General features: G+C 37.4%; 1 protein-coding gene and 1 pseudogene across 5 annotated transcripts in view; one reads left to right on the top strand and one right to left on the bottom strand.

The window, feature by feature from the left end:
* LOC140150501 (SWI/SNF-related matrix-associated actin-dependent regulator of chromatin subfamily D member 1-like) overlaps positions 1–27,980 on the top strand; it is a 256,208-nt gene that overhangs the window by 24,481 nt on the left and 203,747 nt on the right. The window lies entirely within an intron of this gene.
* Positions 4,215–12,684, bottom strand: LOC140150500 (steroid 17-alpha-hydroxylase/17,20 lyase-like; annotated as a pseudogene).

The following is a 27,980-nucleotide window of genomic DNA, read 5'->3' as shown; positions in this document are numbered from 1 at the left end:
AAAGGCCTTGAAGCCATTTCGGGGATCATTGGGTGTAAGCTGATGAAAAAGGGGTCATTGGGTGACAGATTTGCAAAAAAGTCCACTTTTCAGAGGGAATGTTAAAATGTAGCCAAAGGGACCGAATTAGTCGTTACGGTAACTGTTCAGTATTAGCTCGAAAAGGTTAAATGTTAGGGGTGGGTGAAAGTCCACAAAATAATGTTTTGCTACAACTTTTAAACATGTTTCTTAGTAAATCTTACATGTTTTACACTCAGAATTGGAAACTTGGTCAAAGTAAAGGCCTTGAAGCCATTTCGGTGGGATCATTGGGTGTAAGCTGATGAAAAAGGGGGTCATTGGGTGACAGATTTGCAAAAAGTCCACTTTTCAGAGGGAATGTTAAAATGTAGCCAACAGGGACCGAATTAGTTGTTAACTGTTCAGTATTAGCTCGAAAGGTTAAATGTTAGGGGGTGGCTGAAAGTCCAAAAATACGGAAATGTTTTGCTGCAACTTTTAAACATGTTTCTTACATTATTACATAATTTTATACTATTATAACCCGGAATTGAAACGTTTTCTACCAACCTCTTCTAACCTTAATGTTTTATGTTTGTTGGGATAAAGTTAAAATCAATCATTCTGTCACGAGCTTTTTCAAAAGTAATCTGAGGGATTGAGTGAGTAGGCCTAACAACATTATCACAGGTCTGGATAATTATGTTTATCAAGCTAACATGATCATGTCTTTACTGGATGAATAATCTACACCAAGACACCATGATTATCATCACCGTTTACTATGTTTACCAACCACTCCCGCTTACTAACCGCCTCCGTTTACTCAACTAGCGGGGACCCGCGTGAAGCGCGGGTCTCCCGCTAGTAATATAATATAACAGTACATTTTGATTTTAAGTCATATTTTAATGTTCAACGCGATACAAAATAGGGTCAATGAGGTGCATGAACTTAATGATTAAAAGAGTTGTACCACACAACAGCTATATTGAACATGAGTAAAATGTTTTCTGAAAATATTTCTTCAAGAGTCTAGATCGAACCCATCATCTCTCGTTCTAATGATCAACACAATAGAAAATTTTATTCTATTGAGCATATACCGGTACATGTAATACCTCAACAGTCACTGTCATATTAAATTCCTTCGATTCAATTTACTACAGTATACAAATATTTACTGCTCATGAGGGATCTGGTGGAATCTATTGGTCCCGAGGTGAACTGGAGATCGTGAGCCTACTATTTTCCCGAGGCCGCCAGGTCGAGGGAAAATAGTAGGCTCACGGTCTCCAGTTCACCGAGGGGACCAATAGATTCCACCAGATCCCTAATTTAGAGCAGTAAATATTTGTTTTATATCCTTCATTAATATATTCTTTGTTCATTAAACACAAGGCATAGGCCTAGGCATAAATGTAGGCTAGGCCTAGTCAAGGCTACGCCGGCCTTGCTTTGTTTTGATTGAATGCACAAAGCACGCACACAGTTGAGTGGCTAAAGCTTACCGTGAAAATGTGTGACAACCTCTACAATACCGCCGTGAAACGAGTAACCATATGTTAACATGTTCCCTGTTATTTCACCATCAATATTAAGATACTGATCCTGATGTAACTCAGATTATGCCATTAAACCGCCGTATTTTAGCTGCACTTCTGTGCTGCTTAATTGTAAGCCATAAGACAAAACGAATTGCTACACATTAATACCCCGGAGCCGGTACTGATATCCCGCGTATGTGGCGAGTTGCATTGACCACTAGGAACTGCGACGCGTTACGAGGTCATACGCCTCGGGACGCGCTCAGAGGAGATAGTAAAACTATTTCCCGGGAGATAGTACTTTGAATAGTACCCCGCTTCCTCATCAATCGGCTTGTTAACAAGTTTGCAAAATAGCAAAACTATTTTTGGTCACATGATACTCGTTTAACCAATTAATGAACGAGAATATATTAATGAGGGATATAATACATACTATATCCCAGGCCCGTACGCAGGAGGGGTGTGGGGGTGTGACAGCACCTCCCAAAATTTGTGAAAGTATACAAAAAGTCCCAAAATGTAAGAATTTGCGAACGTAATGAGCCAAAAAATTAGGGTTTTTATGTGTTTTTTTGGTCAAAAAAGGTCCAAATTTTTGGGGAAAAGTCCACTTTTCACCAAATCGCACCCCGGAAAAAAATTCCACTTTTTCAAAATCAGCACCCCCCCAAAAAAATCCTGCGTCGGGAATATATCGTACACTCTACTTATAATTTAAAATTGTAAAAATGTTTAAAACAAATGTATTTTGTATCCAAGTATCACAACATGTGAATAATATCATCTTGGAAGCAAAATGGCGCCTACTTCTGGTGAGTGGATGTAAGTAAACGAGATGATATACCACCAATTGGATCGTTACGTAACTCGCCCTTCCGATAACCCACCTTCCATGCTACAATATACCATCCCTGGGCGATTTGTGCTGCATGCTTTGTCATCTATAGTTTAGGCAGTTGCTTGCTGCATTGCATGTATATACAAACACAAATTCTTTAACAAAAACATTTAAAATAAAATCTTTGTATTATAATAATATAAAAACAGTACACTCTGTATTTACACACGTTACTAATATTCAAAATATTGTACATGTACTATAAAAGTTTACTCTATATACAAAGCTATTCCAATTGAAATCCATACACCCTCTATGGAAGACATGAGCTTAATCTCCCACACAGGGGGTGTAGATTTCGAATGTAGTCACCCATTCAGGTAACCCCATTTGAATTTCACACTCTGTGTGTGAAAGATTGAGGACATGTCTTTCAGGGGGATATGGATATGAACTATAATAGTCCAATCAGGCTATTCTTTGCTGTGTTTTACAGAGGGAAAATGTTTGGTGTCCTCCACTGACACTGGCCCAAGTTGTGAAACATAGAACTTTTTTTCTGTACAAAAGAAAAAAACAGCTTCAAAATAATGATGTTGAAGCATGTATCGGTACCCACATCAGACATGTGCCACTTTAATACATGTATAATAATATGTTGCATAAAACCAAATCCATTATGCTGATAAAAACATATATTTATGATATTCATTATTTTAATGACTACATGAGCAGGTTAAAAATCTAAAACCATGGACAAAGGTAACAGTTGATGTCTGTGCTAGGAAGAAGCAGGCTATGTAGTGCATTTTATATATGTACATGTATGTAAAATACAATACAAGTTAAAATGCTCATCATTCTTGATAATTTAGAAATAAGAAAAGTTGTCCTTTTAATACTCCAAAAGAAAGTAATGCTATGATATCTCCTTTGTCATAAACTTAGTAATAACAATAATGTTAATAAGACAATCTTTTGTTTATTTACAATTACAAATAAATAAATTGCTATCTTATATATAAATGAAATTAACTGCTCTGTAGGGGCAGAAATGGTTCATCAAAATTTGTAAAGTTTGCCATGTTGATATAAATTTCAAGAGCTCTATGACATACACATATTTTTAAATATATTTCAGTAACCGCTGATGTTCTTGGTATCATTGTAAGCAAGTTCTTTGCATAATTTTCAAATCAACAGTGAAAGTACCTGTTGTAATGTGTTGCCATGGCGAAAGTATAGACAGAATTGCCTGTTTTTGTAGCACATCCGTGCAAGATAAAACCAAACTGGTAATCCATTGACTGTTTGATCATCTTCTGCTTGCATAGTCAAATCAGCAAAATGTCCACTGATATCCATTGTACAATAGCTATCCATACAAGTAACTGATCACAATGTTATTTCCTTCAACTTGGTCTAGTTTTTTTTCCTCTTAAGTGTTAGACTATGCATATTTTCTTCAAAGTTGTGTACAGCTGAATTAGTTAGCTCTGTTAATGATGCTATAATTATGTGCCTTTCAGTGTGCACATTTTCATAGTTGTTTCCAATTTGTAGGCTGCTCCCAGGGTTGCCAAACCCGCGATTTGGTAGCCCAATTGGGCGACTTTTAAAGATTTTCCCCGCGACTTCTGACAATTTCCGGTCCCATAGAAACCAATGGTTAAGAAAAAAATTGGGCGACTTTTCAACATTGGCTCCCGCGACTTCCGCTAGTTTCCTGCCCCATAGAAACCAATGGTAAAGAGAAAAATTGGGCGACTTTTCGATTATTTGACCCGCGATTCGGGCTGAAATCTTTTGGCAACCCTGGCTGCTCCAGATAATTAGAATGTTTAGAGCGTCCCACAATATGACTTCTTCCTTTGTACCAAATTCTCATCATATTTTACTGAATATTTCCTGTGTGTGAGTGTCTCTCGGTTTTGCAACAATCTTGTACGCGTGCGGAACCAAATCGAAATGAATATCCGGTTCCAGATCTGGGGTTACCCCTGGGGGTAATTCAAAGGTGAGTCTTTGGAGTAAGCAGGCAGTGAGCATGAAGATTACAGACTTGCCAATGTTCTTGCCCAGGCACGCACGCTGTCCCGTTGAAAACGGCATGAAATAAGGGAACTCCGAAATGTTTCTCAAATTGCCTTGTTCGTCGAGAAATCTGCGAGGGTTAAATGTGTACGGATCTGTCCAAACAGATTCATCATGGTTCATATTCCAAAAGTTTGCCATTACTTGTGTACCTACAAGAAATAGGGAAAAAGTATAAAAAGTTTAATCAGTGTTATGATAGGTTCTTAATTTACATGAATACAAAATAATTATGTAACTTTTTTTCATGTAAAAATGAATGCTGACCCAAATTTCCAAAATTTCTGAAAACATTTTTTTTAAATATCTGATTATTTGGTTGTTACTTCCAAATTGATGAAACTGCCTTTATTATCAATTCTTAACCAGCTTAAAACATGAATAACATTAATATGAGGCCCATATTGTAGATTTCTGCTCGTTGAACAGGATTTGCTTTTTTCGTCGCCTAATGCATAACAATTTTTTCTCAGTTGCCAATGTGCAACTGCCAAATTGAAAGCTTTGTATGTCTTCATTTGTTTCATGATTAAAAACATATAGAGGGCACTATTACAGTCTATTAGAATACAAATTTGTTTCTCTCAACTTTACCTTAAGGGATCTAAAATGAGCGTTTATTGCGTTTCGACAGTATTTTTTGTGGGTCATGAGAGCACCTTAGACCTATCGAATTGCATTCTGAATACGAAGCATGTCTTTCTAATATCAAATAATTTTCATTTTTTGAAAATCACAATATAATACAAATTTTATGACAAATTATAAAAATTTGATATTTTTCAAAATTTTGATATATAACAGTCCTCGAAGTAAACTATATAAATCTAATGATATAGTCTTAAAGTGTATGTAGCAGGGAGGAAAAGCCTACGGTCAATTGAAAATTTTGACCTTTCATATTAAAGATATGGATTTTTTCCCAAAAGACCTAATTTTTTTGGTGTTTTGGGAAAAAAATCCATATCTTCAATACGAAAGGTCAAAATTTTCAATTGATCATCGGCTTTTCATCCCACCTACATACACTTTAAGTATAAATCATCAGATTTATAAAGTTTACTTCAAGTACTGTTAAATATCAAAAATTCAATTTTAATGATTTGCCATAAAATGTGTATTAAATTGCGAATTTCAAAAATCAAAATTATTTGATATCAGAATGACATTCTTTGTATTCAGAATGCAATTCGATATGTCTGATGTGCTCTAATGTCCCAAAATAAATACTGTCCAAACGTTCATACCCCAGCCCTTAAAAGAAGCTTGAGGAAAAGTTTCAAAATTGCTACATGTATCATCTTCACCCCTCGGTCTCAAATATTTCAAATTTCTATGAAAGTGCATTTTAAGTTCATCTAATAAAATATTGTAATACTAATTTACCTTGTGGAATAAAATAGTCTCCGATTTTGGTGTCAACTGTAGCTGCATGTGGTACTCCCAGTAAAGAGAGGGAGCTATACCGTATTGTTTCATAGATGGATGCACCTAGAAAAAGAAAGAAATTCCAGTTAGTGACTTATTACTGGTATGTTTGCTAAACATATAAAAGAAGACGTGGAAATAAAAGTTTTAAGATGCAATTGCCTCGTTTCAGTATTGGTCAGCAGTATGAACTTAAGTTTTCTTTATGGAGATTTTATAATGCACTGAAAGACTTTTCTGCATAATTTGACCAAATTTGCCTGTTACCTCCGTGGAAGTGTATGGTGAAGTTACTTCAGCAAGACTATAGTAACTGGCACTACTGTATCCCACCCAAAAAGAGTAGGATAGAGTTGTGGGTTAGGATTCAGATTATTGTTAAGTTCAAGTTATAATGGTTTAGGATTAAGAGACTATCATGGTAGCTTATTGGAAGTAGTGATCACTAAACAGGCTCTATCAGTGATTTGATTAAAATCTTTAAAATCATAAAAAACAGATTTGTGCATTTTTTGCCTAATACGGGTAAGAGCTCCCGTTTTAGTCAATGTCGGAGGAGTCTAGTATGGACACTTGCTCTATGCATACGCAACTGAATGGAAATATCAACACTGTTGTTTTCTGCCTTTAGCCAATTATTCTCATATGAAAAGGAGTATCCCATCATGCATTGCAGTATATCTGCATGACCCATAGCAAATGTATACAAAATATAAACAAGAGCTGCTTAGATATTGAGAGCTATGGATAGTTCCACAATACTTTAGGGGTCATATTTTTGCAAAGAAAAGTCTAAGCTTCCCTGATTTAAGCGAGTTAATTAAAGTTGAAGTGAGGGATTTTGTGTACATTTTCTATGGCACATTCAGTTCTATTATGGTGCCACAAAGCATAATGGGATACTCCCTTCAGCTGCTGTGAAAACTAAACCAGAAGGAAAGTGATAAGAAACTTACTGAGGAGTGAGAGTGCTTTCTCATCTTGTAACGTTGGCATCCTGTGATGACCTACTACTTGGTCAATTTGTTTCTGGATGTCAGCCTGGACATCAGGGAAAGCTGCCATGTATAAAAACACCCACAACTGGGCTGTCAGGACTGTGTCTGTACCTGGTTGAGGATGAAAGAAAGAAAATGGATAAAGTGAGTTTAGGGCTGTAAGGACTACCACCGCTAGTCCTATCATAAAGGTTTGCTCACCCTAAAGTAGATTTTGTAGATTTTATGGTCCAGGTACACGGTGGTGATCGGCGATCACATAAAAGTTGCGAGATCTCCTCACTTTCTACGCACTGGTGACCAATGGGTCAATTGTCTTGACCATTGATCAGCCAATTAGCGCGATTGTTTATCACTTCTGTGTTTACGCTCGGCGCACAGCACGGACCACGGAAGTATTAAAAATTACTTTATTAAGTTTGCTAATCTAAAAAGTTTGCTAGTATTACCCAAACCCAAGCCTGTACCCTTACCATAACCCTAAATTTAACATCAGGACCAGTGAACTCTATTACATTTTCAGATTCACTAGCAAACTTTCTTCTCAGACTCGCAAACCTTAGGACTAGTGGGAAGTCCCCAACTAGAGCGTACATGTAAATGTAAAGCACATGGTGTCGGTGATTGGATTTTGCTGTTAGGAATATTAAATGTGAAATGTGATTTTCTTCTTTCAAAATCTGATCTGACTAGACTGCTGGGCAGGCAAAAGCTATAAATCACTGAAAAGCAATCCAATTGTTTAATCCAATGTATTTGTTGGCACATTTTTTTCAGAGTTTTATGTTCATTGTTTGCAAACATTTGTCAATTGTCTGTTGCCACTGTAACTGCAAGTTGACTTCCCTTGCATTTGAACCCCTTGAGGATGTGAGTGTGATTTTTTTTTCTGGAGGATTTTTGAAATGTGGGACTGCATCTGCATGCAAGTCATTTGTGTTCAAATAAAGGTTATTTTGTGAAATAGTATAGTTTGTTGATACATTTATGCATCATTTTGATTTTATATTTAATTTTTGCAGAAACTCACATATGCTGAGTACGGTATAATTACTTTGGAACCTTTTGATTTTATGCTGGTAGTTAGCAGCATTCCCTAAAACTATTCCAAGAAATAATTTGTGGGAATTCCCAATTTTACCTGTAGATTTTGTACTGCTAGTCAGCAGTATTTCCTTCAAAACCATTCAAAGAAATAATTTGGTGGGAATTCCCTATTTTCTAAGCATCTAGCTTGGTGTTACATAGAAAGCTAAAAAGAAAAGAATGTGGATGAGGGAGCTTACAATCTAAGGAAGAGACAAGAGCACTCAAATGAATTCCTAATTTGAGAAGTAACTTTAAATAATAACTCTTGGAAAGGCAAAACCAGGAACAGAAATAGAACTAGAAACCACAGTTGTGTTTGACCAAACACGAATATCTATGCCCGTGGCCTACACTCTCTCTAACATCCCACCAGGCCATCACTCTCTTATACTCCACCAGACACTCACTCGCTCTAAAACACCACCAGACTGGACCACACTCTCTCTAATACCCCACCAGACCCTCACTCTCTCTACACCAGACACTCACTCGCCTAAAACACCACCAGGCTGACCCATACTCTCTCTAATGCCCCATCAAGCCTTCACTCTCTCTTATACTCCACTATACACTCACTCTCTCTAAAACACCACCAGGCTGACCCATACTCTCTCTAATACCCTACCAAGCCTTCACTCTCTCTTATACCTCATCAGACCATCAATCTCTCTAAAACACCACCAGACTGGACCACATTCTCTCTAATACCCCACCAGACCCTCTCTCTTATACTCCACACTCACTCGCTCTAAAACACCACCAGACTGGGCCACACTCTCTCTAATACCCCCCCAAGCCTTCACTCTCTTATACTCCACCAGACACTCACTCGCTCTAAAACACCATCAGGCTGACCCATACTCTCTCTAATGCCCCACCAGACCCCCACTCTCTTATACTCCACTATACACTCACTCGCTCTAAAACACCACCAGGCTGACCCAAACTCTCTCTAATACCCCACCAAGCCATCACTCTCTCTTATACTCCACCAGACACTCACTAGCTCTAAAACACCACCAGACTGCACACACTCTTTCTAATACCCCACCAAGTCTTCACTCTCTCTTATACTCCACCAGACACTCACTCGCTCTAAAACACCAACAGGCTGACCCATACTCTCTAATACCCCACCAAGCCTTCACTCTCTCTATACTCCACCAGACACTCACTCGCTCTAAAACACCACCAGGCTGACCCCAACTCTCTCTAATACCCCACCCAGCCATCACTCGCTCTTATACTCCACCAGACACTCACTAGCTCTAAAACACCCCCAGATTGGCGCACACTCTCTCTAATACCTCACCAGACCCTCACTCTCTCTTATAATCCACCAGACACTCACTCGCTCTAACACACCACCAGGCTGGCCCAAACTCTCTCTAATACCCACCAAGCCATCACTCTCTCTTATACTCCATCAGACCCTCACTCTCTCTGAAACACCACCAGACTGGAGAATACCCCTTTAATCCCAAAACATTGTGTCCCTTTAAGTGGTTAACCTCTTAACCCCATTGTACGCCTTGACGATATTTGAAGCCTTCATCATTGCAAATACAGGTAGCTACCAAAATGCTTCCTATTGCGATACACTGTGTTAACCGGTCGTACCTATTTTGCTTTTTAAAGCATATGAACTTTGACCTCTGGGGTTGCGGCTAGCATAGCATACTTCTAGGGTCATAGGCCATCATTGTACCAAGTATGAACCCTGAGGGCGCTTATAGTAGTTGAGCTAGAGCTGTTTGAAATTTTACACATATTGCCCCCTGTAGCCCATGACCTTTGACCTTTGGGGTCGGGGTACCCTAGGATGTATCTAGGGGTCATGGGCCATCATTGTACCAAGTATGGGCCCAGGGGCTACTTTAGTTCCTGAGCTAGAGGGGTGCAAAGGACTGATCTTGAGAAGGCGAAGGAGAAGACGGAGAAGGAGAAGCCGAAGACTAAACACAACAAATACAATATCTATGCCCCGTTACACGGGCATAGATAATATGATCTCATCCAGTCTGACCATTTTGTGTGGGTGTGTGTATGGGGGGTGGGGGGGGGGGTGTGATCAATGGTACATGTATAAAAATTGAGAAATTTCTGATAGCTGATGTTTTCTTTTGTTTGTCTTTTACCCCTTGATATTACCACTGTGATGTTACCTGCATGGTAACTTTTCGGCTTAGTCTAAGTGGATCAGAGCGTGTCACAAAATGTTGGTGATTTATATCCCCCCTCCTTTTCATGGTGGATATGAAAATTTGCTATATGTACAGTAAATTTCTGAATTAAAAGTAGGATGTTTCTCGCACCATAGCTGGACTATGCGGCTTTTGCAGTATCGTGGTATAACGGGGTCTGAACTGGGCTAGGATTGGGCCAGATACAATGTTATGCAAGACCAACATGATATTGCGCAGGAGCTAAAGGTGACTCAGTTCATGAAGGTAGTAAGTCTCTTCTACCTTCATACTCAGTTTAAGGAATATACCCTGTTGTTGTAGAGCTGGTCATAGCTTAGCTAAAAAAATTTAATTTTGTGGTTTCAAACATAATGCAAACAGTTTATCCACACTTTCATGCTAGTTTACTCTGCTCTTTTGGAGGTTAAATAATGTTCAATATGACTGCCATTTGAAACACAGTCCTTACCTTTAAATATGTTGATATATATGTAGCTGTGGGACACTTAGCCAAAATGTTATACCCATAGGATCTTTTATTGAAATTACTACACATTTGAGTTATTCATGATTCATTCAGGTTAACTCGGTGAACTTAGTCTGAAATACTAGCCTCATGGATTTGATGAAATGGAGATGAACGACACAAAACATTTGTTTAATTTGTGTACTGTTTTACTTGAGTTGAAGGTTAATAGTTAAATGGTTTAAGGAGATACTCCATATATAGGGACTCAACATATTGGGGTATTCCAGTTGAAATGTGTACTGTACTATGACTTAAAAGGGAGTGTGAATTTCAAATTCAGTTACCTGAATGGGTGACTCCATTTGAAATATATATCACCTGTGTGGGAGATTAAGTTGAATGTCTTCCATAAGGGGTGTATGGATTTAAAGTGGAATACATGTAGCACATAATATCAGCTACTTCTATTTCCATATATTCTTGAAATTTATTGATAAAGTTCTCCAAAAGATGCCTTCAGCGATCCTGTTAGTACATAAATGGTGAAGTCGTAGGGTCCCATGCTAATAAGTCAATTAAAAATACTGCACTTATCTACAGAAGTTTGTCACAAAATTGTTTCTACATGCGAAAGAGTTCCTTGCACCTGAATGTAGTTATGTAATGTCAAACAAGAACTGTCTTTAAAAAAGACGGTGCCGTGGGTGAAGATTTATGTTTCATTCATAATTGTGCATTGATAAGTGCCTAGAATGCTTTGTGGAATTATTAACCAGATAGGAAATACCAGTTTTTATTGAGAAGATACCACCAAAGTCACACTAGGAAACACTCAGGAAGTTGAATTTACTTTAAAAATGTGTGTAAATTCCATTACATTAGTGCAGCAGGCACCTTTTCTAAACAGGATTAATGGCTCAAAGAAATCAAAATTTTTCATGCCAAAAGATTGAAAAGTCATACTTGACCATTATCCGAACTAGGTAATTGGATTTTATTATTTATCTCTTCCTAACTGCATAGTGTGGAGTCAATGAGCCCGTCAATTGATAATATTACCTGTACAAAAATAAAGGTTACTAACTCCAAACAGTTAATGAAATATAAGATAGTGTTTCCTTACCTGCAAAAAAGATAGTCCAGATATTAGTGACAATATGGTCTGGTGTAAGCAGTCTAAGCATGTCTTGATCCTCTTTGACTTTAGCATTGCGTACTGCCTGTAATAAGGCTTCCACCATGTCCATTGGTTTGTCACTGTAGCTATCATATGCATCCACATGTTCCTGATAAAGTCTCATCAACTGAGTGTCCCGTCTATCACGGGCCTTGGCTAACGACTCCATCCATGGATTAGGGATATGCTGTAGCCATGGTATCAGATTGACAGGATGAACTGGCGACACGCCAGTCATGATCTGTTCTGAGTAATCAAAGATCTCCTTGAGTTCAGCTTCGCCGCGAGTGTATCTCTTGCCAAAAGCCATGTTGTAGAGCACATTGAGTGACGCTAAATGGATGTCATCTCTAGGGTCAAATGGTTTTCCACTGTATGATGTGAACTGCTTAATAAGATCCTCGGCTTCGTCGACTAACTTTCCGCCGAGGCTGCTGTGCGTGATGACCCTAAAAGCATGCTTCATCATCTTTGTGTGAATTCGGAAATCATTCCTGTCCGTGCAAGATGCCAGAAATCCTTTTGGCACAAAAAAGTCAATTGAAAAGATCCGCGGTCTGTTTGTGATATCGGGTCCGTTATAGGCAGTTCTGACTATGTCAGCCTTGTTGAGAATCACCACTCGTTGCGGCCAAATTTCAGGCTGAATATGTCGCCGTACTTTTTGGCCATTTCGGTGAGCGATAAGTGCAGTACCTTTGAATCCAGCTGTAAGACATTGCCTAGAAACGGTAGGGACGGTGGTCCGGGAGGAAGCTTTGTAATGTGGAAGTCGTAGTATTCCATCACATAATATCCAATGAGATACACTACCAGAGCTAGGATTCCTAGTGTGACAATCATCTTGCTATCTTTGTGGCAAACATTGGAAGAAGCAAATCTGTGAACAAAAAAATAAAATAATAAAGTAAACCATGAAACTTATCACTGGAGAAGTGTCCCTGAAGGTTAATTTCTCTCCGACAGAGTTTAGAAGTTTTTCATATTAAAAATTAGCGTTTCGGCCTTGTTGAGAATAGCAATCCAATTTGAGACTACATATGTCCCCATATTAGATAGTCCAAAAGTCTCAAAATTAATTTTCAAATAGCTGGTCGATAAGAATCCCTTGATTTTACTAGCTTGGCCACCCATCATATCCAGACTGGCGGGTGCAGGTAAGAAGGGGACTCAGGTTATGACTTCATCCCCAGCGCTGCTTTGAAAAAACATGGTCCGAGTGTGATTCTGACTAATGAGAGAGCACCATCAATTTGTAACCTAGCTAGTGGTTAATGTGTGTCTTACCATGTTACCTATTCATATGTCTACATACCTGTATTGTTTTTCACACTAGTATTACTTCATTCTGGGCCGTTTTAATGTGAACAGGGATATTTTGAACAACCTGCATTAAGACTTGGCATGTTCGTACTTGTTGCAATGCATTTTCATGCAGCCGTCACGAAAATGTGTAATGTGGGAGTATTTTAGAGAGAAATACAAAGTTATAGAGGTTGGGGAGCGGAATCAGCATTGGTAGGGAGAGGGTTACTGGGGTTACGGACTCCTGCGTAGTTTGCAAGTTCACCTTGCACTTCCCCTGGTAAAATAATCTGCCTAGTATTCACAGAAAATATTACGTTACAAAATCAAATAAATTGAATCTTTAAACCAATGTAAATGTTTATATCGAAGCTGAAAGAACTGGTGTCTAACTGCTGATCAACAAGCCAAATCCTGTCTTGAAAGTGCATATCTTATTGGCCTAAGCCAAGGAGAATCTAAAACATGATTCTACTCTTTTTCTGTCTGTCTGACTGTTTTTCTTTCTCTTTTCCTTTCTCTTGCTCTCTCTCTCTCTCTCTCTCTCTCTCTCTATACATCCTTTGAAAAAGGGTGTTCTTGGCTGTACTGTGTATAGAACCCTCAATCAAGAGAAAAGGTTTCTTGAAATTGAAAGAACCCCAAATGGTTAACTTTTCCCAAACCCCTAACCTTTCCAGAACCCTTTTCTTTTCTTTGTAGAACCATTTAAGGTCCCACATACAGGACAGATCAAGAACCAATTTAGGTTCTACTTTAAGGGGGTACTACACCCCTGGCCAATTTTGTGCCTATTTTTGTATTTTTCTTAAAAATTATAGCGCATTGGTGACAAGTAAGATATGCATATTATAAGGGCAAGGACTACAACTACTGCACTGGAAATTCAGCAACTCAAGGCAAGTAGTTATTGATTTATTGATCAAATACTGGTTTTCCCTCATTTTTGATTGTAACTCCACAACTGTTGTCTGTGCTAAAATAAAATTTCCAGTGCAGTAGTTGTAGTCCTTGCCCCTATAATCATGATAATATACATATCTTGCTTGTCACCAATGCGCTATGATTTTTGAAAAAAATGCAAAAATAGGCACAAAATTGGACAGGGGTGTAGTACCCCCTTAATAATAGAACCATTTTTCTAAGAGTCTCTATCTGTCTTTGTCTCTCTCTCTCTCAATCTGTGTCTGTTTTTTCTCTATATCTGTCGGTGTGTCCTTCTGTCTGTCTGTCTATCACATCTATGTCCCTTGGACGGCAAAAAATTAAACCCTGTTCTACAGGCAGATAGTAAGGTTAGTTGATCTGGATTGTTTTTCTTGAAGATGCTATAAATAGCCCTCAAAAATCACAGAAAGCTTGAAAAATCTGAACAAAATCTGAAAATTTTCAATCAAAATCAATCCTCTTCTGCTTTCTCTTCTACTCTCTTCCATATTCTAGAATATAAGCTGCTACTGAAACGTTGCAAAGTGTTAGAAAGTGCACAAACGGAAGTTGAATTAGCATGTTTTGGTCATCTTGGGTTGCTGTACAAATAGCCACAAGTCAAAACATTGTATTAGTATTAAATTTGAAATCAATTGGATTTAGAAAGATCAAGTGAGGATTGAGGTTAAGGTCAGGATTTAAGGATTAGCATTGAGGGTCTTGGATTAGGGTCAATTTCATATCATTATCACAGAAAATGGCATGTAAGTGGCATTCTACTCACTGCTTGTTTCGCACACAATACTATGAAATCAGATTTTTTATTTCGGGAAAAACAAATATGAAAGGAAGCCATTTCATATCAACTTGTAGGTAATGAGAGTGGATGTGGTTGTTAGGATGCACAGAGCATGGTTGCTGTATGCAGCCTGTGTGAATGCGAGTCAATCAAATTATTCACAAATGACATGATAACAAGGATGAAAATAAGTGGGCTACAGGCCTTGTTTCGGGCCCATTAGTAGCCCATTGAGATTTAGAATATGATAATATCACAATACCTGGCTATACTTTTTTGTCCTGAATTATAGCCCATTAGTCTATTCATATTAAGATACCAGGAAATAGGAATTGGTGAATCAAAATGGGCAATTTGAGCTGTTATTATTAAAAGTAGACTATTGAACTGTGCCATCGGATAGTAGAGCATTTTGGTGTCAGTAGAACCTATTAAATTCTTTGTCACTCGTCCTCATTTAGATAAAATTCTGCCCTCAATAAGGTACCACAGGGCAAATGAATAAAACAGATGATATGTATGAATGGTTGTGGAATAGAACTAGAGGCCTGTCCCTCCCTTACTTAGAACCAACATGTAGGGCCTACTTGCCACCAGTTGAGTTTATTTGATAGGGTCTATTCTGATTGTTACTAAAATAAGGCAGGGATTTTCGGGTGGGCTTGTGGGTACCCGCCCGAGATTATTTGTAAGTCAACCATGAATGATTTAGCATTTAGCTCTAGGTCCAGAGACACTCTGAAACAAAAAAAAACCCTTTTTTTGCAATTTCGGGTACCCTTACCCGCACGAAAAATGTGTCGGGTACCAGAGCACAAAATTACCCAAAAATTCCTGGCTTATACTAAAACCACAGTGAGTCCTGTTTAAGACTACAGTGAATCCTGATCTTGACTAAATTCATGTAATCCAGGACTTACTTTTTTAGGCCTAAATACAATCAATTCTAGTCATCAGCAGCTACACTTTTGTCCAATATATAAATGACAGAGACCCATACTGTGGATTTATATAGAATCATCTGTCATTAGAATACATTGTGTATGGATATAGAATCATTAGAGTGGTGTACTGTATGCAGTTGGGTTTGGTGTGTGTGCAGCACCAATATTTGAGCTTTGCATAGTGCCCCCCCCCCCCAATTGTTTGATGCCCTCAATGATGATTTTTACAGATATGTTAAAAAAATCAATGTTTTTCATTTAAAATTAATATTTTATTGAAAGACTAGTTTTAGATTGATTACACTGGCCAACAAAATTAAACTTTTTTTCTGGTGACTTGGATTTAAGAGTTGTTTTTAACTAATTTGGGGTCGCTGATTTCAAAAATGGTATCAGTTTTGCCCTATCACGTCAAGGTTTTTTTCTATGAAAAATGGTGAAATTTCATGAATCACTTAACACATCCACCAAAGGGTTGCAGCCCCCTGGATTTTCTACAGTAAACCCCTTATATTGGGTACCTATGAATAGCTATGAGTCTACTCTATCCAACGATACCAAAATAAGTACCAACATACATCATATGACGTCACAATGACGTCATTATCGTGAGAAAATCTGAAAAAATCCTGAAAGATGGCTAAAATGATAGATTTTGACCAAAAATGCTAGCAACGCTCGATTTTGATGCAGTTTTTTGCTAAATGTTCATAAAACTAATTACTTTGACATAAAAATTAAGTTTGGCCTCCATAAACATCAAAATTTAAAAAAATATTATTCTCATGGGTTGCAACACTATACCCGTCATTTTTGGGGTGTCAAACATTCCAAGGTATATCTTCTTGCCAAATTAAGACTATATTCTGTGGTATTTTTTTGTAGTTTATATTATCATGCCAATATTTATGCATTCACCTTTTGACTTTCAATTGGGTTTATATGATTTAGTAACGTTATGGGCCCAGATAATACGCCCTCTCATATAAATAGGGTATACCATAGAGTGAAAATTTGACGTTATATGCAAAATATAATGCTATATTTGAAATCAGCGACCCCAAATTACCTAAAAACAAGTCTCAAACCAAAGTCACCAAAAACTGTGTTGGGCAGTGTTATCTAAGTAGTCAAAATTTAATAATGTCCCTAATGGATGAAGCAATATTTAATATTTGGGGGGATTTTTAAAAACTAATGTTTAAAAATAAGGGGAAAAAATCAACCAACCAACCAAACTTTGCCATTTTCCCCTCTTGAGGGCAATACAACAAAATTTTGTTCGTCATCAATTCATGAAAAATCTGTGGACGAGAACCAAAACGCTAACTTGAATATTTGAGACATCAAAATGTTTTTCTAGTTTTGTCATTGTGAAGTGCAAAGCCCAACATTACTAGACATAGGAATATGTTTGATATGATACTGTGAAATATTTCAGGCAGCAGCCCAAAATGGACTTTGAGTCCCGGTGAGCATGCGGTCAAACTAATAATTAATTAGATTATTTAGCAAGAAACTTGAGTGAAAAGTTGTTAAACCAGATACAGTGAAAAATATCATGTACCATCCCCAAGGTTTATAAAACTAAGAAAATTCCAGGGCCTATTAGCGTAATAGTGGTTGGCCACTTTGCCAAACTCTTTTTTGTGTAAGATGGCAGTCATTGCGGTGGAGTACCCCATAGGAACTGCCCGGTTCGACCGGATATGTTGATTCAGTGTTGATGTGTTTGCGTGTATTATGATCACCTTCCAAATTTCATAATGTTCGGAAGGTTACTCACTTAGGCTACTGTTGTGTGACAGGTAAATATGTCTAGTTTTATGTTCAAATGAATATTTCAAAAAGTACCATTCTGAAGAACATCATAAAATGTTTGTAAACAATTTTCAGTGTTTCACTGTTTTTGTTACCTGCTTGTTTGTCTATGGCATGTACGAATTTTGTAATTCATTGTTGGATGTGCCCCTTCCTGGCAGGGTCTTAGCTAATATAAGGCCGTGTAAAATTAATATTTTGGTTCTCGCCCCTCCCTCCTCAATTTCTGGGATTTGTCAGATTTTTTTTTTTTTTTTAGATTTTTCAATTTTTTAGACTTTGGAATGATTTATGAAATCTTCATACATATAAATAAGTTTATTAGAGAACAAGCATCACTTCCAAGTATTGTTATAATACTCTAGGGGTGTATCCCTCAGAATCTCACATTTGAAAAAAAAGGGCCTCATCGTTTCCTCTAGCACTGTTGGAGAAGACCGAAAACTACTGACAATGCTAATTTTACATTGAAAAAAAAACAAAAACAAAAAAAAACACCTCCCTCCCTCATCAATTCATGAAAATCCTCTGGACGAGAACCAAAACATTAATTTTATACGGCCTAATAAAAAAGTTACCTATCTTGTTTTCAGAAATTATGTGATGGGAAACTCAAAATTGAGTTTTCAGTAGCCTTATACAATTATAGTTGCAAGGGAGGGGTGCCTGTAGTTGGGGTTGTTGGGTTAATCATCATCTGACAGTGAAAACTTAACTATATCCATGGTAAAACAAAAAACCTCAAATGTGCATGTCTGCAGTAGAATAGTAAATACTCAATAGAGTAGGGTGATGTCCACAGTAGAACTAGCCCTAGTTCCTTGTCGGGGATCGAGGCGTGCAGCGCCAAAATGCGCAGCGAGGCGCGTAAGCGCCGAGCAGCGAGGCGCAGAGGGGTTGTCATGGTCCCATACAGGCACTGAACAAGTGCTAGTCCACAGTTGCAGGTGTTTGTGTGTGGATGGGATAGGTCTCCCTTTTCCCCCATACATCCCTTGTTTTTTAACTTCTAGACAATATGACTCCTTTACAATGTAGTCTGTATACCTTCTTCGAGTCAGTAAAGTTTTAAAATCAAATATTGAGATTTTCTCAAAAACTGTTAATTTTTGCAAGAATCTGTTATGCAAGTTGAATTCCTTGCATCATTTTATATACAGACTATAGCTTTTTATCTCTTATTCTGTTTTCTTTTCATCTTCAATTAGTGACTATAAAGTTACCACATCGTACGATTCTCATTGGCAATGAATCGAACCATTTATATATAATTGGAAGGTTACTATACTAAACCCAAACCCAGGTTCACTGGATTAAAAAAAAAGAATCCTTGGAGATCATTTGTATTATTTGAGAGGATTTGAAGTGCATTAACCCTCCCCCATCTTAATTTGTCCCTAGGACTCCCTGATGTTGTTGACCTTGACTTTGTCTGTCCTTTGTTCACAGGGGGAACTTAACATCTACCTTAGTGTAAATTTTTGTCAAGGGAGATGGTTTGGAGCGACTAAAAATAAAATCAAATTATCGTTTCAGACAAAACATAATCATCATACATGTTTCAAGTGACATTGACTTTAAGTAACCCCCTTCTCATGTCAATGCTCTGTATGCAAATGCAATTGGTTTTCTATATAATGTATCTTTTTTTTTTTACTTCATAATTATTGTAGACAAATTATGCGGCTCAGGTTAGCTATTAATAGCTCTTCTCCTCATTGCCAAGGTTAACTGTCGGTGCTTAATATAATAGGGGAGGTACTCAGTAGGCAAGGTACACGTGGTGAGCCAGCACGGCATGGGCTCATGTTCTAAGAACATGAATGTAGTACCACCTTGTCCATAGCAGAACATAGTCCAAATCATGAAATGTAGCTGGGCTACAGGTTTCAGTTTTCACTAAGATAATTTAGGTTAAAATTGGTTTGCAAAAAATGAAATTTTAAGAAAAGAACTAAAATGAATGTAGTTGTGATTAAAGCCAATTAAGTGAATATTCTGTCTCAAAATTAAGGCTATGACGTTTCAATGTAAGTCTTTGTAGACCTATTAAATTCAAAATTATCATACATGTAGCAAGTAATAAACTTTTCAATAGCACCACCACCATCCCTACTGCAACCAGGCCTGGAAAAATTAGGAATTCAGGAATCTCCTTGCCCGGAAATTTCATGATTTGAAGGAAAAGGTAAAGAAGGAAAATGTCTCCTGCTCGGGGGATTCTGCCTAGCTTGCTAGGAAATTTAAAATTTTTTCCAGGCCTGACTGCAACCTGAATGCTAATTTTAGCCTCAAAATCTCATAATCCTAACCCTAATCCTAACTTTTACTCTAATCCCTAAAACCTAATCTTAGTCTCATTGGATGGCATCCCACAGTTCTTACTGCATAACATAGGGTACGTATTGGTTGTATCAAAATTTGATTCAAATTGCGTAAGGCAAAAAATATCGTTGTTGATAATACAAAGTTAAATACATACAATTGCCATAATGAAATTTTGGAATAACTTAAGCTATAGATTAAAACCTCTGCACCCTAACACAATAAACCCTAATCGTAACCCTAACCCATAACACTATGCAACCCTAAAACACAGGATTCGGAAGGTATTTTAAAGTTGGGCCGTCAAAATGTCGTCATGAAATGAACCAAAACGTCTCATCTTCACAAGCTACTGATAATTGTTTGAATGAATGCATGCTGAAATATGGTAGGATGTTAAGAAATATGAACTTTTGAACAAAAGTAAGAAATTAAGTGCCATAATACGAAATACTAAAATGGCGTCATAAAATGAACCAAAAAGCCGCACTCATCTGTACTGCTATAGATTTTGTTTCAATGGCAGAGTAAAATTGAGCAAGATTTAGATGTAAAGAAATGGAAATTTTATGAAAAGTTTGGAACAAAAGTAGTAAGCCAGATTGAACTAGAGTCAATAGATTCTGGGTACAAGCCGCCGGCCAGGAATAACATTAATAATGGATAAAATTTTGACCAATTTCAAATTTGTTGTTCGAATTTATTGTGTATTGCATACGGGGTTAAAGGTCAAGCAATGGTCAAGCTGTGAACACCCTGAATACCCATGCCAGTACTGACTAACATGCTTTAATGAGAGCTTTAGCGCATTTTGTTTGTAGAAGAAGAGGCACATAGCCAGAAAGAAAGAAAGAAAGAAAGAAATTAATGGGTCAATTTTGACCAATTTTAAAATTTGACCTTTGACCCCTCTACTTTGACCTTTGGGATCATAAATATTTTAACCTGTTTAGAATGTCGTAAGAATTTATTCCTGTTGAATTTAAACTCGATTGGACCAATTTTAAATTTGACCTTTGACCCTATAACTTGATCCCTGGGTCACAAATGTCATTAAATGCATTTTTCTCGTGTTTAGAGTGTCATAAAGTCCCCCAATCCAAGTATGTCGGTGATTTAACCTTTGACCTCTATAGCGTGACCTCTGGGTCACGGATGGGGTCAACTGCACTTGTTTTGTGTTTAGGATGTCACAAGGATTATTCCTGGTGAATTTCAGCTCAATCGGAGCTTATTTGTAGATTTTGACTTTTGACCTTGAACTTTGACTTATGGAGTCGAGACTATCACAGACCTCCCCTACCATTAATGTTGCGTCACTGTAGCAATAATGGGCCATATCCGTCTTCCATAGGCTGAGATAAAGCCGATTTGGCTAAATTTTAAGCATTTTATCGAGTGCCAAAAAAAGACCTTAGATGACCTTTGACCCCAAATCTGTGACTCCCCAGTAGAAATCAGTCAATGGCCATGCATGTGTGCAAGTGACTTCACCTAGCTATTTCACACATAGCAGATATGAATTTTTGAAGTTCTTTAGACTTTGATCGGAAATGACCCCTTAATGCCCTTTGACCCCTTATCTGTGAACACCCTATATGCACCGACCAAAGTCGAGTCACATGACTTCGCCATGTCACCATCGCATGTTGTTTGTAGAAGAAGATACGTTTTAAAGCGAAATCACGTTTTGACCATTGTAGCTAGGTCAAAGGTCACAGCCAGGTCAAAGTCAAATGGAAGGTTTGGCCTAGCCCAGTGGTCATTTGGGTCAAGTATGGTTGAAATCGTCAATCCCTGGCGGAGCTAGCTCGTTGTTTGACATTTTACACATTTTGACCTTTTGACCCCAAAGTAAACATTGTACAAGGAGGTCACCATTAACTTTTTGTTTTGTCTCACTAAGGTCTATCATATGCAACACTAAGATTTGACATATCTTGTTGTTCAAATTTTTTTTGTATTGCATACGGGGTTAAAGGTCAAGCAATGGTCAAGCTGTGAACACCCTGAATGCCCATGCCAGTACTGAGTAACATGCATTAATAAGGGCTTTAAGCGCATTTTGTTCAGAGAAGAAGAGGCAGATTGCCAGAAAGAAAGAATTAGCGTAAAACAGAACAAGCCGACTTTGTCGTCGGCTTGTAACAAATCATGTTTTAATAGTAAGACTCAGTGCAACTGCAAGGTACAATATATTTTGGATCCAGTTCAAAGTGTTATAAATTTAGGCATTACTACTATTAACCAATCCAAGTGTTTTATTGATTGACACGAGGGAACATAAATAATGACTATGAAGCAAACATGATCATTATCTGAGCAAACTATGAAATACTTCCAGTTGAATGGATAGAATAGTATGTGGTGCAATTTAATTTAGAAAAAAACTTTCCTAAACCTGTTTTAGTCGATGCTGTCAGAAAAACTAACTTCTTTCAGTACACTTTTACAGCTAATGACGAATATTGATTTTCTGTAACTAGTCGGAGGAACATGCATTTGAGAACATAAGCAAAAATTGAGGCGTAATGTCAAGGACTAAAAAATTGAGGCGTAATGTCAAGGACTAAAATACTATAATATACTTGGAAGACCCCATGTGCCAAAAATTGGTTGCACTGTTGCATTTCAAGTTTAGTCTCCAATATTGATTTTGTTGTCCAGTTCAATGATGGATTTGTGACATTGAGTAAAAGCAGCCGAGTAAAAGTGATATGTAATAATTTCGAAACTAGCCTTTTCCCTCAATAAACATTGATTCATATTTCATAAGTACGTTGAGTTACAGTTACAAATATTTACATCGCATGACTCACCTTAAGAAAGTTTAGCGCCTATTAATTCCACTACGGGTTGAATATCCTTGGCTTTAACTTGTTCCGTCATCACCAATGCTATCCACGTTGTAAAATGTTGACAGAAAATTCTTCACTTCTTCAGTCCGTTAGAATCGGAGTGCACAAGTTTTTGAGTGTGTTTCAGGAGGCTAGCGATACTAATATCTTCCCGGATTGTTACAACTTAGTATTCTTTTATCCAATCAGACACTTCACATCTGCGCAAAAATGATGTGTATCCTTGTAAGATCAGTCCATCAAATGATGAAGTAGATGAGGGAGGAGTCTCATAAAGTACACACACACAAATGACAAATTGACATGCAATATGTCTGTAGTATTAGTGGTGGGATCGGCCAGGATTTTTCCTCACTTCTCGCCTCAGGGCCCAGTGGTAAAAGAAGATGAAAAGAATATTCTTGTAAACTCCCTAGCTTCATCCGGCTCCAAAAGTTTTCCCTATTCAAGTTGTGCATAGAGTGGGAAGAAATTGAGAATCAGCGATAGGGAACAAGCGCAGACTAAAGACTGGCATGAGAGACAAGGTCAGGGGCAACTTAGTCCAACCCTGAAGGGAGGCTCCTAGCTATCATCTCAAGTGCACAGTGAACATGTGGTCATGAATGTGAAATTGTCATGTTGCTATATGAACTCTGCTGATTGGCAACCTGTCATAAAAATGTCTAGCCAATCATAATACTCCTCTATTACAAGTGAGAACAAAATTAAATGTCTGACTTTTTCCTTCTTGAGTTTATATCAGTAGCATTTCATAAAACTTTTCAAAGTTTGGCTAAATGATGAAGTACAAGACAAGTTGTTTTTACTAGACTGGGTAAAAAAAAAGGTGTACTTTCTTTGTCGTACATTGTGGATTTTTCATTTGCGGATGGATTAACCTGGATTTAGAGGCTGATAGACAAGTTCAAGACCTGTCTAGGACCATATAGTATACTGGTATTAGATGTCGAGTCTGTTCACTAGTGTATGATTCCAAACTAGTTTAAATATTGTCCTAATGCTCTTTTGTGGAAGATATAGTTGTCTTTTCTAAGAAATTTATAATCAAGAAAGTTTCTTAAAAACTTATTATTAAGTATGCTGCTTGTCTGTCTAGATAGATGCTCCTCATTTATTCAGTTAGGTGAAGTGAAAGAGATACAAGCTGTCTTCACTGCTCAATCCATTACAGCTGGCGCCGCCCCTCCATTTAGTGAGTTACCCCAGCACTGCGCTGGCTGGCTGGCTGGCTGTCCCGGCCTGTCAAAATGAGCTCTCAGCTCGAATGTTTTCACTCCAGCACCCGGCCTGATAAATCCCCAGTTATTTGTTTGGTCCTCCCTCGCCCCACCCACATTCACACATATTAAGCCGGGATAAATCATCAGCGTGTTTGCATAAGACGCTTTGATGGGATAGTCTGACTGGCTGTCGACGCTGTTCTCGGCGGCTTGGAGTAACTCGGTTGAAGGAGGGCGGTGTGACATTCTGGTTCGGTAACTGGTAACCACGACCTGTAACTGCATTTGCTTGTTGGTGCTGATAGCATGAGTGTGACATTTCAGTGTTCTACAGATTTGTGGTGTAAACAAAAGATAGTCGAGATGTTTCAGTTATTTAAGCAGGTATTTTGTATTTTCATGTTTTATTTCTTACCCATAAATTCACAAGCTATAGAGGGGATGGGGTGTGACCCCACCCTTATTCATAGATTTTGTCGGGAAACAGTACATGTAGTTGGCAAATTAATTTGTTTGTTGAAAAATTGCTGCGTCCAAAAAAAATTTGGGACAACAAATCAACAACAAGGACTGTACACCCCATTCCGACTAGTCTAGCGACAGCCCTGTGACTCCCGCATCCTTGAAATGCAAGTCCTCGGAAAACATCGAAAAATAAGGTCCCTAGCCAATATCCTCTGTGTGTTAACCTTGTGAGGCCTGAGGACTCGTTTCATTTCATAATACTAATGTTTTGAGGACTTGGCAAGAGAGAGGACTTTTGTTCGTCATAATTCAGGCCCTTGGAAATATGCATAATACAAGGGGTTTTCTGTGTTCGTGAATGCACAATACGAGGGGGTATCCAAAACTTTTTGAAATCACCCAGAAGTGAAAGAGCTATATCGATGAAATTTTGTCAGTGTAATCACTGGTCCTTATGTACATTATGGTCCAAAAATGGACTCATAAGTATGTTTACTTTCTTTACAGGTGGCGCTAGATGGGCAGTAGGCGCATAACCTTTTCATGATAAGATCCTCCACTTTCTTGAGTTTCTTCACTGTGGCCGCATCATCCGTAAGTGATGGACGTCCACTTCTTGGTTCATCTGTGAGGGACATGTGGCCAGTTTGGAAATTCCTTTTTCAAAAAGCAACAGTGCCATATGATGGGCAATCATCACCGTAGATAGCTTTCATTTCATCATAGATTTTCTGAGCATTGTAGGCCTAACCCTTCAAATACAGGAACTTAATCAAGCTGCGTGCCTCAATTTTCTCCTTTTTGCAGGTTATGCACCTACCGCCCATCTAGCGCCACCTGTAAAGAAAGTAAACATACCTTTGAGAACATTTTTGGAGCATAATGTACATAAGGATCAGTGATTACACTGACAAAATTTCATCGATATAGCTCCTACACTTCTGGGTGATTTTAAAAACTTTTGGATATCCCTCGTACATGTGTGCATGATTTGTACATTGCCATTATCACACTGATTCACTATGCTGTGCAGTTAAACTGATATCAATTGTGGGATTCTAAATTTGTTCAATCGTGTAATCCTCATAGGGAAAGGTTAACGATTAAGTTTGAAACAATTTATTGTACTTTTTGATTATCATACACTGAACTGGTGCATTGCAGTGAGCAGAACATCAAAGGCAATATACGCCACAAAAGTGTACCATAGAGAGTAATGGATGGTTCATACTTTGATGTCAAATGTACGTTCAACAATTATTCGTTATTCAATCTTTTTCAATTCATTTTTATCTTCAGACGAATGTTTGTTAACCCCATGAGAACTACCTGCCTATTGGTCAAAAAGAGGTTTTCGCTATCAATTGGACCAATCGGCGACATTGTTAAATAATTTCACCACGCAAAAAAATTGGGGTGAAGTATTTGCAAAGCTCCATTCTGATTGGTGATTAAAATGAAGATATCATGTAATTGACCAATCAGAGGCAATGTTAGATCATCAGAAGTGCTCAGGGGGTTAATAAAAAAATCAATTATATTTGATGGTGAATGTCTGGTGGTAATATTTTAGCGATTTTATCAATAAACTTGCGGTAGAAGTTAAACAAGACTGGACATTGAATAGCATTTATTTATTTATTTATTTATTTATTTATTTATTTATTTATTTATTTATTTATTTATTTATTTATTTATTTATTTATTTATTTATTTATTTATTTATTTATTTATTTATTTATTTATTTATTTATTTATTTATTTATTTATTTATTTATTTATTTATTTATTTATTTATTTATTTATTTATTTATTTATTTATTTATTTATTTATTTATTTATTTATTTATTTATTTATTTATTTATTTATTTATTTATTTATTTATTTATTTATTTAACCTGAGATGACCAATGCACTGGCAGTGTTCTCCTTAGTTCCCAGGTGAAAAACAAAATAGAATGAATAAGGAATACTTGTTCGACATTGAATCTAAAGTATGACCAGGGCCTAACAACTATGCGACTGGTGACATAAAAGTATATTGACATTTACACAAATGATTTCGGGATGATACAATGTTATCCAATACTTTGTTTTTCTACTTTGTCACAAGATATGCCATTTAAAAGGTTTTTTATGGAGATCACTGCTACTGATATAGATGAGGCCAGTATTATAAATAATCTTGATGTTTTTCTTGGTGTGTTTCCGCCCCAACAGACATCGCATTTTCGGTTCTCCACAGCGATTTTTGGTTTCATGTATCCTATTTTCTGCTCAAAGGATTAGTTTTGTTTCAACTTTCAAGGGACTTCTTCTTGATGTTTGTTTCCATGGAAAATGCTGTTTGCTGCAGCAAAAAATAATGCGGAGAATATATTACTGTACGATAAAATACCTTGAAGAGAGAGAAACTAAATCTCAGCCTCATGTTTGGGGCTAATTTGTTCTCCGCATACAGTCACCACACTGGTGCAAGAGGTCCTGGGTTCAATTCCCCGCAGGACAAAAAAAATAAAAATCCACTCTCCCCATGGCTCATATGGTAAAGGTGCGGTGGACATACCACACCTTGTTACCATAGATCGTCAAAAAACATAGTCGATGTTGTAAAGGTGTTATCGATTGCCGTATTATCGGCGCGATACACGGACTCGCTATTTGAACCAATCGGAGGCGCACTGCAACAACGGGACTGGTCGATTTTAAGCCCTAGATAATTCCTTGTAAAATGTAGAATTTAATTTGATTAAAATTTGTAATACATATGATATTTTTATTTGAATTAAAGTGTTTAAGAATGAGAATAAAGGTATTGTTTTTTAGCAGCTGTCGTGCATCTATCGTCTCATATAACATAGGCGACATCATTATTTTTACGTAAAACAACTCGGCTCCGCCTCGTTGTTTTACTTAAAATAATGATGTCGCCCGTGTTATGAGACGATAGATGCACTCCAGCAGCTAAAAACAATACCTTTATTCTCTAAGTATACCAATGAAATGTATTTGTTAGGTTGGAGTCACAATTAGTTTCAACTTAGCATGTTGGTGATTTTTTTTTTTTTTTTGGTGTGAAATACTTGACCCGATCGACACTTCGACAGCCTCATACCCCATCCCTTTTTCAAAGCTTTTGGTATCAGAAGAAAGCTTATATTTTTCATATTACCCCAGCCAAATGAAACGCCTGAGATATGTTTCATTTAGATGGTGTGAACAAAAATGTGGTGAATTGTGGTAACCACACCGGAAGTGTATGTACTATTCTATGGGGCAACATCATACACATTTTTGCTTCTCATATCAAAACCCTGGAGTAATACAACTCAAAATTGGGAAACATGTTGTTTTAATGGTAGGCCTCAATCTAAGGTGGAAAACTGGACATAAAAAATCAGACCATGCTCCTTGAATAATTTAATAGCAGTGTTCCTGGCAATTTCATAGAAAAATGAAGAATTAAAATTTGATGCT

Source organism: Amphiura filiformis, chromosome 4 (assembly GCF_039555335.1).
Source record: "Amphiura filiformis chromosome 4, Afil_fr2py, whole genome shotgun sequence".
NCBI classification, from domain to species: Eukaryota; Metazoa; Echinodermata; class Ophiuroidea; order Amphilepidida; family Amphiuridae; genus Amphiura; species Amphiura filiformis.
Note: the sequence above shows the minus strand (reverse complement) of the source record. Positions and strands in the feature narration are given on the sequence as shown.